Here is a 14,690-nt window from a genome sequence, read left to right on the forward strand (position 1 = left end):
AATGTAGGCCGCTGATGAGGAGCCTGGGGCCTGAGCCCCGGCTCCCAGGCCCAGGAAGGCCCCTGGCCCCACTGACCCGGTCGGGGAGGCTGCCACTGACACGGTCTTTGTCTCAGCCTTTGTGGGACAAGACGGATGGCCCTCCGGCCGGGCCGATGCTATCTCGGGGCTGCCGGCGGGACGTGAGGTGGGAGCCATCCCCTCCTTTGTGGGCAGGTGCGTGGCATCCGGCCCATTGTGGGCTGCAGCTGACTGTCCGCTGTCCATCCAGGCTTATCACCAGATCTGGGATAGCGGCCCCTTCTGCACAAAGAAATGCCCCCTGCCCCCCAGGGAGTGGCCCGGAGCCCTGGTGGGGGTCAGAGGTAATAGTCATCGTGCAAGGTACACAAGCCACCCCCTAAACTCAGCCCCATTGCAGTGCAGGGATGGGGTGTCACCCCTTCTTTCCACAGCAAGAAACCCGACTCTGAGGGGGGCGGGTTCTCCCTGTTGGGCCCCAGAGCTTTCTCCGTAGCTGCCCTGGGAGCAGAGCTGAGACCAGGCCCCAGGGATCCCCTCTCCTCCTCGCTGAGGCCTCTGTGGGGCAAATGCAGGGCCCAGAGAAAGGGGCCTGGGGGCTCCTAGGTGACCTCAAGCTAAGACAGGGAGGCCTCCCTGGGCTATGGGACAGGTCCCAGCAGGAGCTGGGAGTGACCAGTGGTGAGCAGGAGCCCAGCTTCCCAGCCAGTGTCCTGTTGAGGGGGTGGGTGTGGTGGTCCCGGGGGCCGGGGGCTGCGGAAGCCTGGATCTTCTGACAGAGGAAAAGGCCAGCATCATGGTGTGGTCAGATCCGAGGAAGAACTTCCCCCTCAGACAACAGGGCAGCAGAACCTCGTGGTTACTCCAGGCTCGCCCTGCCCTCCTGCCAATTCCCCGTGATTTCTAGGGGCTCCGGCCATGGTACTGACCACCAAGGGCTGCCGGCCCTTACCCTGAGCTGACACTCCACACACAGACCCTGGGGCCTCAGCCTCTGGGGTGTGGCGAAGGGGCGCGGTCCCAGCTGGGGGCCCTGACCAGCCCAGAGCATGGGGGGAGCACAGCCCCTCTGCCAGCCCCGGGCCTCTGTGTCCCTTTCTCCGTCTCAGGGAGGATACCCTGCCCCAGGGTGCCTTCCCCACTGACAGGTTGGTCCCCCCAGGGCTCAGACTCCATCCAGATGGGAACAGCCCTGCTGGCCCCTCATGCCTGCAGCCCCCAGGTGGGCAATTACGGGCCCCTTTGCCCTGCAGCTCCAGTCCTCTGACCACACTGGTCCCCAGTTTCTTGGGGTGGTGGGCAGCCTCAGAGCAAGGCCGGGCTCTTCCCGGGGCAGGCACGAGCTTCCTGCTGCCACTCTTTCCAGAGTATCCAAGGCCTCCCTGCCCTGCATCCTGGCCTACTCTGCCCAGACACGTGGCGCACCACCCCGGGCCGCCCCGACGCTCAAGCCACATCCTGGCGACTGGAGGACGACCGAGGGGGTGCCTAGAGCGCTGAGTCCCTGCGAGGCCACGCGGCGGCCCAGCCGGACACAGCCCTGAGAAGCGCGCGGAACCTCGGTGTTTTCGTCCCTGAAAAGGGCAGATGCCACGGCCGGTCCTCCCCGGAGCGCGGCCTCAGCCCGGCAGCAGAGGGCGCTCGCGACCCGCCGAATGGCCCCCGCGGGGCACACTGGGCGGAGGACGGCGCGGGGCGCAGGAGCCCAGGGGCGCGGGGGATGGAGAGGTTGCGGGGGGATGGAGGGGCGCGGGGGATTGGAGGGGCGCGGGGGGATGGAGGGGCGCGGGGGATTGGAGGGGCGCGAGGGATGGAGGGGCGCGGGGGATTGGAGGGGCGCGGGGGATGAAGGGGCGCGGGGGATGGAGGGGTTGCGGGGGGAATGGAGGGGTGCGGGGGGATGGAGGGGCGCGGGACGCAGAGCAGGACTGGGCGGCCTCAGGGTCCGCAGGGCGCTCCGGTGGGGGCGGGGCAGGGCGAGGGCGCCCCCCACACACATCGGTCGTGGTTGCGGGAAGATAAGGGGCTTCTTCCGCCGGCGGCAGTGGCCCGGGACTCAGCCCAGTGAGCCCGCGGCGCGGCCGTCCGCCGCTCTTTGGCTCGGTGAGCACTTACTGAGTCCCTGCTGTGTGCGCCCGCAGGCGGGGGCTGCGGGGGCGTGCGGAGGGGACCGTAAAAGGCTGGCTTCGCCGCCCGCCGGGTGCCCACGGATAGGGGCACCTCTCGACCAGGCCGGCGGCGGAGCGCGGTCCCCGCGGCCCTCCAGCCTGCGGAGGGACCCGCCGCCCGCTGGGCGCGAGCTCCGAGGGTCCCGCGGACGAGGCCCCGGGAAGGGCTGGGGGCCAGGCCCTGGTCGTGCTGGGGGTGGGCCCGCCGCCCAGACGGAGCAACAACATTGGTGTGGGTGGCGGGGCCCTGGGGGCCCATAGCTCAGCGCACCGTCTGCGCCCACCCCCGGCGTTTCCGATGGAGGACAGGCAGCGGGTGATAAATCACCAGAGCCCAGCCCCCCACCGGGGCGGTCGTCGGGAAGGGGGCTCCGTGTGACAGAGACGGGCCTAGAGCCGTGAGACGACCGACCGCAGAGACAAAGCAGGGTCCCTTTACCGACCCCCCACCCTGGGCGCCCCTCCAGACACCTCTCCACCGGCCCATCTGGAAACCAGCTGAGAACCGCGCACCCCAGCCTGCTGACCCCCAACGAGGGGGAGGAGGGGCAAGAACAAGGCTTCCGCAGCCACAGCTCCCTCCCAGGGGCGGCTGTAAATCAGTGGGGGGCTCTTGCCAGCACCCCCCAGGCTGAGGGGGTCTGTGGGGTCCCTGGCCCTGGTGACTGGGCCCAGCCCTGGCTGTGTCCCTCTGTCCTTGAATTGTCCTTGGCAGATTCCCCCACCCAGCTCTCTGCAATACAGTCACCAGCCCTGGGCTGTCTATACCCGGTGCTATCTACACTGGGCCTGTATGTATCTGGTGCTGTCTACACCAGGGCCGTGTACACTGGTGCTGTCTACACCCAGTGCTGTCTACACTGGGGCTGTCTACACCCGGTGCTGGCTACAGCAGGGCTGTGTACACCCGGTGCCGTCTACACCCGGCACCGTGTACACCCGGTGCTGGCTACAGCCTCACTGCCCTCATCGTCTCTGTCTGCAGACAGGAAATGTCTGCAGGGAGACATCCTGTTGCACCAGGAGACCCCTGGCTGGCCCGCAGGAACTGGGGGTCAGCGGCCTCCCCAGCACAGCCTCCAGGGGTCCCCTCTGCCCCAGGGGAAATGCTGTCTGTCCCTCCCTCCATCTGGGTTTCCTGTCCCTGCGCGCCAGCTGCTGAGGGCCAGCAAGACAAAGAGTGCTGAGAGACGGGCCAGGTGGGCCCCGCCACAGGTGTGAGCACCCTCTGGGGTCAGGATGCTCCTGGGACCTGCAGGGGGAACCAGAGCCTGATCTTGGCAGTGCCCGCCCTGGGCATCTGTCCTTCAGATGCCCCACCGGGCACAGGCGGCAGAGATAAGGCCACCTGGTCACAGGTAAGCCTGCAGACGTCCACCATGACACCTTCCCTGGCTTGTCTCAAAGGGATGGGCATGGGGATGGGGGCTTCCTTGTCTCAAAATACCTTTGGCGCTCTGGGAATTCTGTGCCTGAGACAGGCCCCGAGTGTCCCGGGGGCTGGCCTGGGCCTTGTCACGCAGATGGTCCCCTGGATGCTCAGAACCAGCCCCCTGAGCCCCAAGCCAGTGTATGGAGGCGGGGACAGGGAGGGTCTCGGTCCAGAGGAGAGTGTGGGGGTGCCAGGTGCCCTGGTCTCAGCTTGGGGGAGGAGGGGAGGGCCTCCCCCTCATTCATTCTCGCGCACGTTCCCACTCGTGGGCACCCCTGCCCGGAGGCCGCCAGCAGCATGGTGCAGGCTGGGCTGCAGCACCTTGGTCCTCGGACCTCCGCCCAGCGGGGACCAGTCCCCCTGGCTGCCGAGGCGCTGCTGTCTGTGCCTCGTGCCAGTGTCCCAGGCCCATGGGGACCTTCACAGGTGGGGGGCTGGAGGGGCTCCCCCAAGCTTTGCCTGCTGGCTTCCCCAGGGAGCGGGGATGCAGACCCCAGGGGAGGTAAAGGGTTCCCATGGTGCTCCGTCTCCCGCCCAGTGTGGCCTGGCCTGGCATGCCCACCCTGAGAGGGGGCTGCAGCCTGGGGCTGGGGGTCCCGGCAGCGTACACGTCACCCGGGCAGTCGTGCCCCCTTGGCCTCTGTGGGCCCCCGCAAGAGACGGTGCGTCTACGCAGACATCTATTTTGATGTGGTTTGTGTTGGGGCGTTTGCTTTTCTCTGGGCTTTGTTTGTTTAAAGATGCTCTTGAAGAATTCCAACCCGTCTGCAGGTCCTGAGGACCGGCTTCTGTCTGGGCGGGGCTGGGGACAGGGCCCTGAGAGCCGCCTGTCCCAGCATGCCCGCCCGTGCCCCGTGCCCACCGGAGGGGCGCCCGTGACAGACCTGGAGCATGTGGGGCCTGCGACGCCACCGCCGAGAGATGTCACCCCGGCGGGGCCGTGCGCCTCTGTGTGAGGAAAGCAGGACCACCTGTGTGTCGGGGCTCTGGGTCTGCTGGTGCTAAATGCTGTGTATGGCCCTACTGTGTGCAGTCCTACCGTGTGGGGCCCTACTGTGTGCGGTCCCACCGTGTCGGATCCTGCTGTGCGTGTCCCTACTGTGCGTGGTCCTACTGTGCAGCCCTACCATGTGCAGTCCTACTGTGTGGGGTCCCTAGTGTGTCAGATTCTGCTGTGCAGGGTCTCAACCTGCTCTGCAGGTCTCTTCTCTGTGGGTCCCTGGTGTGGGAACGTCTTTGAGGGGCTCAGGGCTGCCTCTCTTTACTTGGGGTGACATGGCTCAGACACTGTGACGTCTGGGTCATCCGTCAGTCCCTCTCCCTGGGCTGAGGGTCTACTGGTACCAGACTCTCCCAGGCCGCACTCCCGAGCCTCCGCGGCGAAGCTGTCAGGAGGGGTGGCATCGTCTGTAGACAGTGGGGGCTGTGGACACCGCAGGCAGCCTTCTGCGCGACGTGCCTGAGGCCTGGTCTGTCAGCAGTGATGCCGTCAGGAGCCCACGGCATCCTCCCCACGTGCTCCGGGCCCCCTGCGTCCCCTCTGAGTGCCCCTGGGTCTCCCTGGGCCCGTCTGTGTCTCCGGCTGCGGTGGCTGAACCTGCAACGGTCCCAGCAGGTAACTGAGGTTGGTGCCGGTGGGCCTGGAGCCTGGCCTACCCCCCAGGGCCCTGTGGGCAAGGGCGGCGGGCACGGCCATCTCTGGCGTGGTGGCAGGACTGTGAAGGGTCTTCCTACATGGTTTCCCTCAACTCCCTGAGCACCAGTGTCCAGGGTGTGTCGTGCTGCCCCCAGGCCTCCGAGACACTGGAGCAGGTGGGCCTGGTGGGACAGAGGCAACCCAGCCCAGCCCCGTTCATCTCCCAGCCCCCGGGCGCCCTGCGTCCTCCTGGTCCACCCTGCCTCTGCCTCTGTGTGCAGCGGCCGTGGCCCCGCGGCCAAGACCTGCCTTGAGGGCACAGAGCCCGGCGGCCACCTCCCCACGAGGGAGCGCATGTGGGGGGCAGGACGGTCCTCACGCCTCCTGTGGGCGCACGTCCCGCCGCTGGCTGTGCCCCCGCATGCCCTCGGCCGCTGCCCCTCCCCACCCGCCCGTCTGTGTGTACACAGGCTTGTTTTCCCTGCCTCGCGGGCCAGGGCTGTGCTCGTAAATCGTGCGGCCGATGACACATTTATCCCGCGGGCGGCCGGTGGTGTGAATTTATGGCTGCCCGTCCCTCCCGGCCGAGGTGGGACAGGGGCCTGGACACCGCACGGGCGGCCACCTCCGGGGGCCGTGGGGTTCAGGAGCGCCCCCAGGCCCAGCCGCTCAGGAGACCTGCAGTGCCCAGGGCGGATGGGCTCTGCCGGGCATGGGCTGGGTCGCGGGCTGCTAAAGTGCCCACTTCAGTCTCCTAGCAGTGACCCGGGCAGGACGGAGGGGCCACTCCCTTGGCCGTGGACTTGGCCCACTGCTGCCAGGCCGGTGGGAGGCGCAGCGGGCAGGGAGGACTCTCGGGGAGGGCGGGAACCCCACGGGACCCCCCTCCTCCTGCCCCCAGTAAAGATGGGGAAACAGAGGCCCGGGGCGGCACAGGGCGCGGGGGTCCCGGTGCAGCCCCCTCCCACCCCGGACAGTCCTTCTGTGCTCCCCAGTTTGCGGGCTGGCGGAGATCACGGGAGCCGGGCCCCCTCGGGCTGTCGTGGGGGAGGGGAGGGGGGCTGTCCGTCTGTCCGTCCATCCGTCGTCTGCGTGCGGGCCGGGCCTCCAGGGGACCTTCTGTGGGCTCTCGTGCTCGCCGCCCCGGCCCCCAGCCCCCCGCCCCGCCCGCCCGCCTGTCAGGATGAGCGATGGTGGCGGCCCCCCCGGGCCTCGGCCCCAGGCCGGTTCCCGCTCATTAGCCGCTGACACTGTTTGCTTTCCCGCCTGGGACGCCCACCTCGTCACAGGCCATTTCTCGCGGCGCCCCCCACCCCTGTGGGCCGGCCCGGGGGTCCAGGGTGCCGGGCAGGACCTGCCTTCAGCTCCCAGGGACGGACAGGCATGGCACAGTCCCGCCCCAGCCCCTCACCCCCACCCCCTCACCTGTGGGCCGAGCACACAGTCAGGCCACAGCGAGAGTGAGGCTGGTTTCGCGGGGACACTCAGGGGGCTCGTGACGGTGCCAGCTCACACCCCGCCTCTGCCCATCTTGGCCACTGCCCCCCTGGAGTGGCCCCGGAGCCCCCAGCCCCATAGAGAAGGTGCCTCTGTCCCCCCAGCAGCCCTGGCCCACGGCATGTGGACCAGACATTGAGTCTCTGATGCCAAGGCTCTGGGGAGAAGGCAGGCGGAGGGGTGCCCCGGGCAGAGCAGGGGTGCCCCGGGCCCTGCACCCTAGCTCCGAGCAGGGGAGGCGTCACGTGGACGTGGGGGCTTGGCGTGGGCTCAGCCTGCAGGCAGGGCAGTGCGTGGGCACGGCGGAGGTGCCCATCTCTCCTGCCGCAGGCCACCCGCTGCCCCCACACCCGTCCACCCCTCCCCCACCCCCACCCCCACCCCCACGCAGAGTGGCCACAGCTGGGCGGCATCAAGGCCCACAGGCCGGTGGCAGCCAGTCCTTCACTTAAAAATGTGTTTGTGATTTGGCGGCCGGGCAGATAACGGTGACGAATGGCCCGCCTGCCCCTCGGGGCCCCCAGCCCATCTGGTTTGATTTTGGCCCATCCCTGCCCTCGGGCACTGCCCTCCAGGGGAAGCCGGGCTTCATGGGCAGCCTCTGCAGACTCCGCCCCTCCGGCGCAGGGCCCCACGGGGCGGCCTTGCTGCCCACTGGGCACCGGCTGGTGCTGTAGGGAGGCTGCACCCCGAGCAGGCTGTCCCCTCTGCGGATGCAGAGCTGTGGGCACCGGGCAGAGGGCGGCGGAGGGGTCTGTGGGGGCCGGTGGAGCCCGCAGGCAGTGCATGTGGCCCTCGTCAGGAGGGGTTTCTGACAGGCCTGCCAAGCCTCTCGAGCCCCCAGACCATCGATTATCCCTGCACGGCGGCTTCCGGGTCCAGCCCCAGGCTCGGCTGGGGCAGCAAGGTCAGCGAGCCCCTCCGCCCTCGCCCCGCCCTTCCGCTTCTCTCTGGGTGCCTGGAAGTGGGCAGAGATGGGTGGGGGGTCTGCTCGCCCCCCGGGAGTACCCTGTCCCAGCCCAGGCCCTTGGAAGCGGCCGCCCGCGTGGTCACAGTCTGCTCGGTTGGTGCTGCCCAGGGACCCGGGCTGCTGGGTGGCCCGGGTCACAGACAGGGTGGGGCCCCATCCTCAGTGGGACCAGGGTGGGCTTGGGGGTCCCCCCCACCATCTCAGGGGCCAGGGGTGGGGTGTGGGGAGGGCACTCCAGGCCCAGGAGCAGAGTTGGGGGTCCACCTTCACCCTGGACATGCAGCCTGGACCCCTTTGTCCCCAGGAGCTGTGTCCTCAGGGTGGCCAAGCCTGTGCTGGGGGAGGGGGTGGCTGGGGGAGGGGCCTCCAGGGAGAGGGGCCGGAGGGGGGAGGGGGTGTTGCTGCACCAGGACTCCAGCCCCCTCCCCCAGGCAGTGAAACCCCGCTCCCTCAGTATCACATTGTTGAGAATTAACTTTGTTGAAATAAAAATTGGTCTTGGTATTAACTTGGCCTCCAGGATTTTCTCCGGGGCCCTGGGGGCTGCAAAGGGGTCAGACGTCCATTCCCAGAGCTGGTGCCGGCTTGGGTTTCAGGGGCACCAACGACCTCCTCATCCTCTCCAGGCGGTAACTACCCACTGACTCGGTTCCCGGGGTTGTAGGGGGAGCCGCTTCCTCTGGCCCTGCCCTGAGGCAGAACCACGCGGGCAGCGAGGATCTGGGCATCGAGCCCTGGTCCCTTCCAATCCCTCCCCCTCCCCCATCTGTCCGCCTCCCTTGGCAGCTCTGCCTAACGTCCACGGGACTCCTCCAGCTTGCAGTTCTGCACAGCCTCAGTTTCTCCATCTGTAAAATGGGAGGCTTGGCCCGGCCCGGGTACAGGAGGCCCTGCTAACAGATAGGCAGCCAGGCATCCAGAGGGTAGAGCCGGCCCTTCTGGGAGGCACTGCCTGCCCGAGTGGCCGCAGCCAGTCCTCTGGGGGGACGCGGTGGGGCCTTCACCATGGTAGTGGGCGCCCAGACCATGGGTGGCGGTGGGGGTGAGGACAGAGACGTGGGGTCCCCGAGACCCGCTCCCGGGGAGGCAGGCAGAGGCAGGCGCCCCCCCGCAGCCACCAAAACGGCGTCTGTCTGCACCTGCACAGGCCTGCCTGAGAGGGCTGGGGGCCTCTGCCTGCACTGCGCCCTGCCACCTGCCACGCCCCCCGGGCCTGCCGCGGGTCCCAGCGGGCTGTGTGCCCGCGGGGAGGCTGAGCCTGGGGCTGTGGCAGGGACGGGGCAGGTCGGGAGGGCGGGTGGCAGTTCGTCACCCGCTGCCCCAGGAGTACTCTCTGGCCCAAGGGCGGGTCTGTGCCCAGGTCGCCAGGGGGTAGGCAAGAGGTCCCAGCTGGTGGTCCTCCCGCAGCCTAGGCCGCCCAGGTCCTGAGCAGGGTTCTGGGGGGTGGGGTGCAGCCTGGGAACAGGCTGGGATGGGGGCCTGGGAATGGAGGCGGGGGCCCCGGGGGATGCTCGAGTGGGCCCAGCTGTTGCTGCCTGGCTCCAATTCCCGCTCTGTGCCGAGGCGGGTCCCCTGGGCCGAGGCCGGTGGTCTGCCGGGGGCGGGCTGGGCGGGCGGGCTATGGGGCCTGAGCCTTCCTCAGGCGGTGGTCCCTGGGGCTGCGGCAGGAGAGGCAGCCACCTTTACTCTGCTGCAGTCACCCAGGAGGACTCTCCTGTCCCCTGCGCCTGCCGGGCCCTGGAGCCTGGCTCACCTGAACGCCCGAGTCACCCGCTGCCTGCGTCCAGCCCCACCAGCCCAGCCCCAGCCCAGACCCCCCAGTCTGATCCTTCTGTGCGGGGAGCCCGACAACCAGAACCAGGCCCAGCCCAGAACTCTCCTACTCATCCTTCAGGACCCCAAGCGAGCGCCCCTGTCCCTGAGAGCCACCCGGATGTGGGCCCAGCACTCACCTGACGCCACCTTCTGTCCAGGGCTCCTCCCGCCCGGCCCTGAGGCGGGTCAGGCTCCGCGGCCCAGAGGACGAGGCTGGTTCCCGGGCCCCTCTCCCCATCTGGCCCGTCCTTGGCTGCACCCTTCCTGGGGCCCTGCTGCAGGGAGTTTGCCCTCGAGGGGACTGTGGGGCTGCCAGGACCCACACTTCCCCCAGGGAAGGGTTCTGAAGCGTAGAGGAGCCCAGAGAGGCGGGGTTTGCTGTGGGCACCCTGGGGGCTTCCCCCGCAGGCCCTCCCCCCAGAAGGCCGACCCCCAGTGCTCGGCTGGCTTCGGCCGAGGGCCTGACAGAGAGGCTGCTGGGGTGAGGCCTGGGGGATGTGGGGGGATCCTCTCACTCCTCAGTCCCTCCTGCCTGCCCGGTGGCCCCCAGGGAATCCCGTGATGCGGGAACCTGATATTTTAAGACTTAAAGCAAATGTTTCTGGAACCCAAGCTGAGCTGAGGCGCCCGCCCGGGCCTCGTGGAGGGGGAGCGGCCTCAGAGGTCACCCCCGCCCACAAGCCAACCTTAGCCCCCCGGGCCACAGCTCCCAGTGATGGGGGTCACTGAGCCTGGAGCCCCCTTGAGGGGCCAGAGTCAGGGCAGCTTCAGGACATGGGGGGCTGGTATGGGCCCCCAGCCTGCTGGCCCCTCTCGCTGGCCTCTGGAGCCTTGCGAGGCCTGCCAGAAGCTCCGGATCCCCAAGGACTAGCATCTCCTGACCTGGGAGTGGGGGGTGCCCGCGGTCTGCCCTGCCTGCTTGCCGTCAGGGTGGCGGGTCCATGGGCTGCTCTGACCCCTGGATAGAGCCCAGGGCTTGAGGAACCCCAGGCTTCGTGGCCTGCGGGGCGGGGAGATCTGGGATGGATGGCCGTGCCGGCCTGGGTTGCAGGCACGAGAACAGGGCATCCGGGGCGGGTGGGGGGAGCAGCCGGGGCTTCCCCGGGGGCCTGCTGGTTAAAGAACCTGCCTTGCAACGCGAGGGATGTGGGCAAGTCAATCCCTTTCTTCTTAACCTCAGCACAAGAAGGGGCCCCCCAGGGCCTGGATGCTGAGGGGTCCAGGCCCCAGGCCCTCTGAGCTCAGAGGGGCCGTCTTCTTCCCGAGTCCCCAGTGCCTGGAGTGCCCAGGGGCGGGGGTGGGACACTGCAGGGTGGAGGGCTTGGGCCCTGCTAGGGAGGACAGGTGTTAAGGGCCCCGGCTCTAAGACGTGCTCGGGGCGCTGGTACAGCTGGGCCCCCAGCCTTCCAGGCACCTGTGCTGAATCCCTGGTCTGGTCCCAGCGGGTGGGGCTCGGCCACACCCCCAACCCTACGCCCAGGGACCCATCGGGCACAGAAGCACCCCCGGGCCGGGCCCCACCCCCTCCCCACCCCCTCCCCACCCTGTCAGGCGGCCCCCACTGCCAGGCCCAGGCCCCAGCTGTGCGGGCAGACATACGCCGCCTGCTTTGGCTACGCTGGCCCTGAGGTGCAAAGTCCGCGGTGATGAGCCCCGGTGTCCTGAGTGCTGAGGAGATCTGGTTGGGCTGCCTGGAAGAAGGGTCGCCAGCTGTTCAGGGCTCCCACTTCTTACCAGGCCCAGTGGGCAGACCCTGCCTGACGGCCCCACCAGGCTGTGGCTGGGGGGCTGTGCCCACCAGGGCTGAAGCCCACAGGCCAGCCCCTCCCTGGAAGCCACTGGCTCCGGATGGTCAGAGCCGGTGCCCACCACCGCTCCAGGAGCCCCTAGGAGCCCTCGGATGCCGTGTGGGTGGGAGGCCCCCAGTGGTAGCTCCACACTCCAGGGCCCTGAGGCACTGCCCCCTGCCTGCCGTCCCCGAGGGACCAAGACCCAAGCGCCTGCTTTCTGCAACCTGCCGGTTCTCCTGACCCCGTGACCCGGAAGCCCCCTGGAGACGGGGTCCAGGGCCTCTGTGCAGCGTGCACTCAGGCCAGTGGGTGGACGGGGGTGGGCGCGGACGGGGAGGGGGGCGGGCTGAGCCCGGGGATGCCCACGCGGTGGCCGTCTGCAGGTGACGTGGGCGCAGACGGGGAGGGCGAGGTGGGCGGGGCTCGGGGGTGGCTCTGCCCCCGGGCCCACCCTTTCCCTCGCTGCTTGGCTGCGGGGCCCCCCTCCTTCCCTACCTCCCTGTCCCCAGGCCCCCGACCCTGCCTGGGCTCCCAGGCTCCAAACCAGAAAAACGAGATGCAGAATAAACAAGCAGGGCCGGGCGCAGCCTCACCTCCAGCGTGTCCAGCCACCAGCGCAGGTCTGGCCGTGGGGCTGGGTCCTGCCCTCCTGGGACCCCGAGGGTCAGGGTGGACGAGTCACCCCTGGGAATGCAGAATGCTGAGCCCCTGATGGGCCCCCTTCCACCAGCTCCAGGGGGTCCGGAGCTTGCCCGGCGCAGGGATGTGGTGCTGGGCTCGGGACCGGCCGGGGCAGGGCCTGGGGCCCAGGACGTCCTGAGGGGCTGGGGAGGGCAGCGGAGAGGTGGGGGGCGCACCGTGGACTCTGGGGTTGGGCTCCGGCCATGGACCAGGCCCCTGCCTCCCTGGGAGCCCTGACCCCCGGGCGTGGGGCCAGGACCCCCCCCGGCCGTCTGGAACAGCTCGAGGCTGAGGCAGGGGGTGAGGTCCAGAGGGGTCCAGCTCAGAAGAGCCTGGAGGAGTTGGGGGAAGTGGGCAGACACACGGGTGGGCCCAGGGTGGAGGGCATGGGAACCCTGCAGGCTCCGAGCAACCACGCGCGGCCGGGCGGGCGGTCTGTCACCATGTGGGGCCAGAAGGTGCCAGGCCCCAGGGGCAGAGCCCCGTGTGCTGGGCCGTCATCCACATGCCAGGGGGTGCCCCAGCCTTCCTGGGGCCTGTACCTCGGCTGTGGGGCACGGGAGAGGGCAGTGGCCGGCCAGCCCCAGGCAGCACAGGCCGGGCACCCAGCTGTCCCAGGAGGACACGCCGCCCCGCCACAGCCTCACCACCGGACACTCACATGACCCACCTCGGGCAGCCCGCCCACCGGGCACCCCGCCCGTCACGCTGACCTTCTCCCCACCAGCACCTGCTGGGGGCTGACGGAGGTCTCTATTCCCGGGCAGGCGCCGGCCCGGGTTATATTTAGGCCGTGGACGGGGGGCAGTGGAGGGCGGGCTGCCGACCCCCACCCGGGGCCCGGAGCAGGGCAGCAGGCTGGGCTGCCTGCCCGGGCTCCGCTGCTGCCCACGGGCTCTCTGGCCACTCCTGGCTGGGGGAAGCCCGGCCCGCCTCCCAGATCCAGGGCTCAGCTGGCCACGAGGCCATTCTCTGCCTGGACCCCCCAGGGCCCCGCCCGAGGGGACGCCCAGCCCCGGGCCCTTCCTGCCGCCCGGACTGAGCCATCCTCCCTCCTGCCGCCTGCCTGGCAGGATGTTCCTGAGGAGGAAACGGCCCCGCGGAGCCCACCCCATCCACGCTGGAGCCCAGGGCCCCACTTCCTGCCCCAGACCCAGCGGGAACAGACCAGATTCCCCAGCCCACGGGCCTGAGCACCCCAGCTCTGGCACCACCTGCTGCCACTCAGCCTGCCTCCCGGGGCGGCTCTGACCTCGGCGGTCCCTGGCCCGGCCCCGGGGGCTGCCCGCTGCTTCAGACCATCTCCCTGGACACGGTGGAGGTCGGCCCGCCTGGCACTCACTGGGCTGGCCCTGAAACAGTGGGCCTGCCTGGGTCTCGAGGGCACGAAGGAAAAGGTCACGACCCTGCCCTGTGGGCAGCCTCACCCGGGGGGAAGGCAGCTTGGCCCAGCCCTCTCTCTCTCTCTGCCCAGGACCCTCACGCCCTGTCCAAAGGGGTTTCCTGCCCCTGCTGACCCCAGATCAGGGCAAGTCGCCGGGCCACCCTGCCCGCCTCCGCCCCAGGAAGCTAGAGGTGCGGGGCCTTCAGGCCGGCTTGGAGGCATTGAGGGCAGGGCTGGGGGCTCTGGAGGGAAGTGGGCGGCCCCAGCCCTGCCCGCCCTGAGGTTCAGGAAACGGGGGGTCTCAGAAACTTCCTCTTGGCCAGACGAGCTCCCGGTGGGCCGGGCGGCTGGGGGTCAGAGGCCTGGCCTCAGCTGCCCCTTCCTCTCTGGCCGGTCATCAGCTGGGTGGCCTGGACTGCGGCAGGCTTCAGGCCGGGGGTCTGGGTGTCCCTCGGGCCCTGCAGGTGGCTGGCGGTCAGTGCCGGAAGGTCCCTGGGCCGCCCAGACTGGAGGCGTGTCATCCACGGTCTCTGCGAGGCCCTGCCCACGGGGTTACCATCAGAGGGAGTGGTCACCATCAGCTGTGCCCACGGGGCCCCACCCGGGCCTGGCCTGTGGTCCCTTCTGCTGGAACCCCCAAGCCTTGGTTCCCCTGTCTGTAAGACGAGGTGACCATCCCGCCCGGACACAGACACGGGGGCTGCCAGGGAAGCTGGAGCCGGACCAACGCGGGCAGACGCCCCGGGGCGTTGTGGGCAGCACCTGGACCCGGCCCGGTCTCACCCCGAAACCCGGGCCTCTGCCGTCCCCCGTCAGCGCGCATGCTGCACCTGCCCTGAGTGGGCTCTAGGAGCGGACGCCGGGCCCTGTGGCCACCCTCTGGCACACAGAGAGGCTGACCATGGCCTTGGGGGGCCAGCCCGGCCAGGCCTGAGTGCAGAAGGCTGGGGAGGCAGCCCTGGCGCTCTCGGAGAGGCCATGAGGACCCTGCCAGCGGACACCTTGCCTTGTGCTGGGCGCACGTTGGGGGACTGCAGCTGGGCACTGACCGGCCCGGGACTCAGACCGTCGGGTCGTCCGGCCCCAGAGGGTCTCAGGGTGGGGTGAGGCCAGCACCCAGCTCGCGAGAGTGCATCTGTGTCCGCAGCCTCACGGGCCCCCGCCCCTGGCCCACACATGATGGGCGGCCGTCCGTCAGCACGGCCAGTCCCTCCAGCCATCAGTCAGCGGCCGCGGCTGCGGGAGCAGCGGCCTGTTTGTTTTGCCGGCTCTGTGTCGCTCCCTGGGGCGTGAGCC

The sequence above is a fragment of the Bos indicus genome, chromosome 17 (genome assembly GCF_029378745.1).
Source record: "Bos indicus isolate NIAB-ARS_2022 breed Sahiwal x Tharparkar chromosome 17, NIAB-ARS_B.indTharparkar_mat_pri_1.0, whole genome shotgun sequence".
NCBI classification, from domain to species: domain Eukaryota; kingdom Metazoa; phylum Chordata; class Mammalia; order Artiodactyla; family Bovidae; genus Bos; species Bos indicus.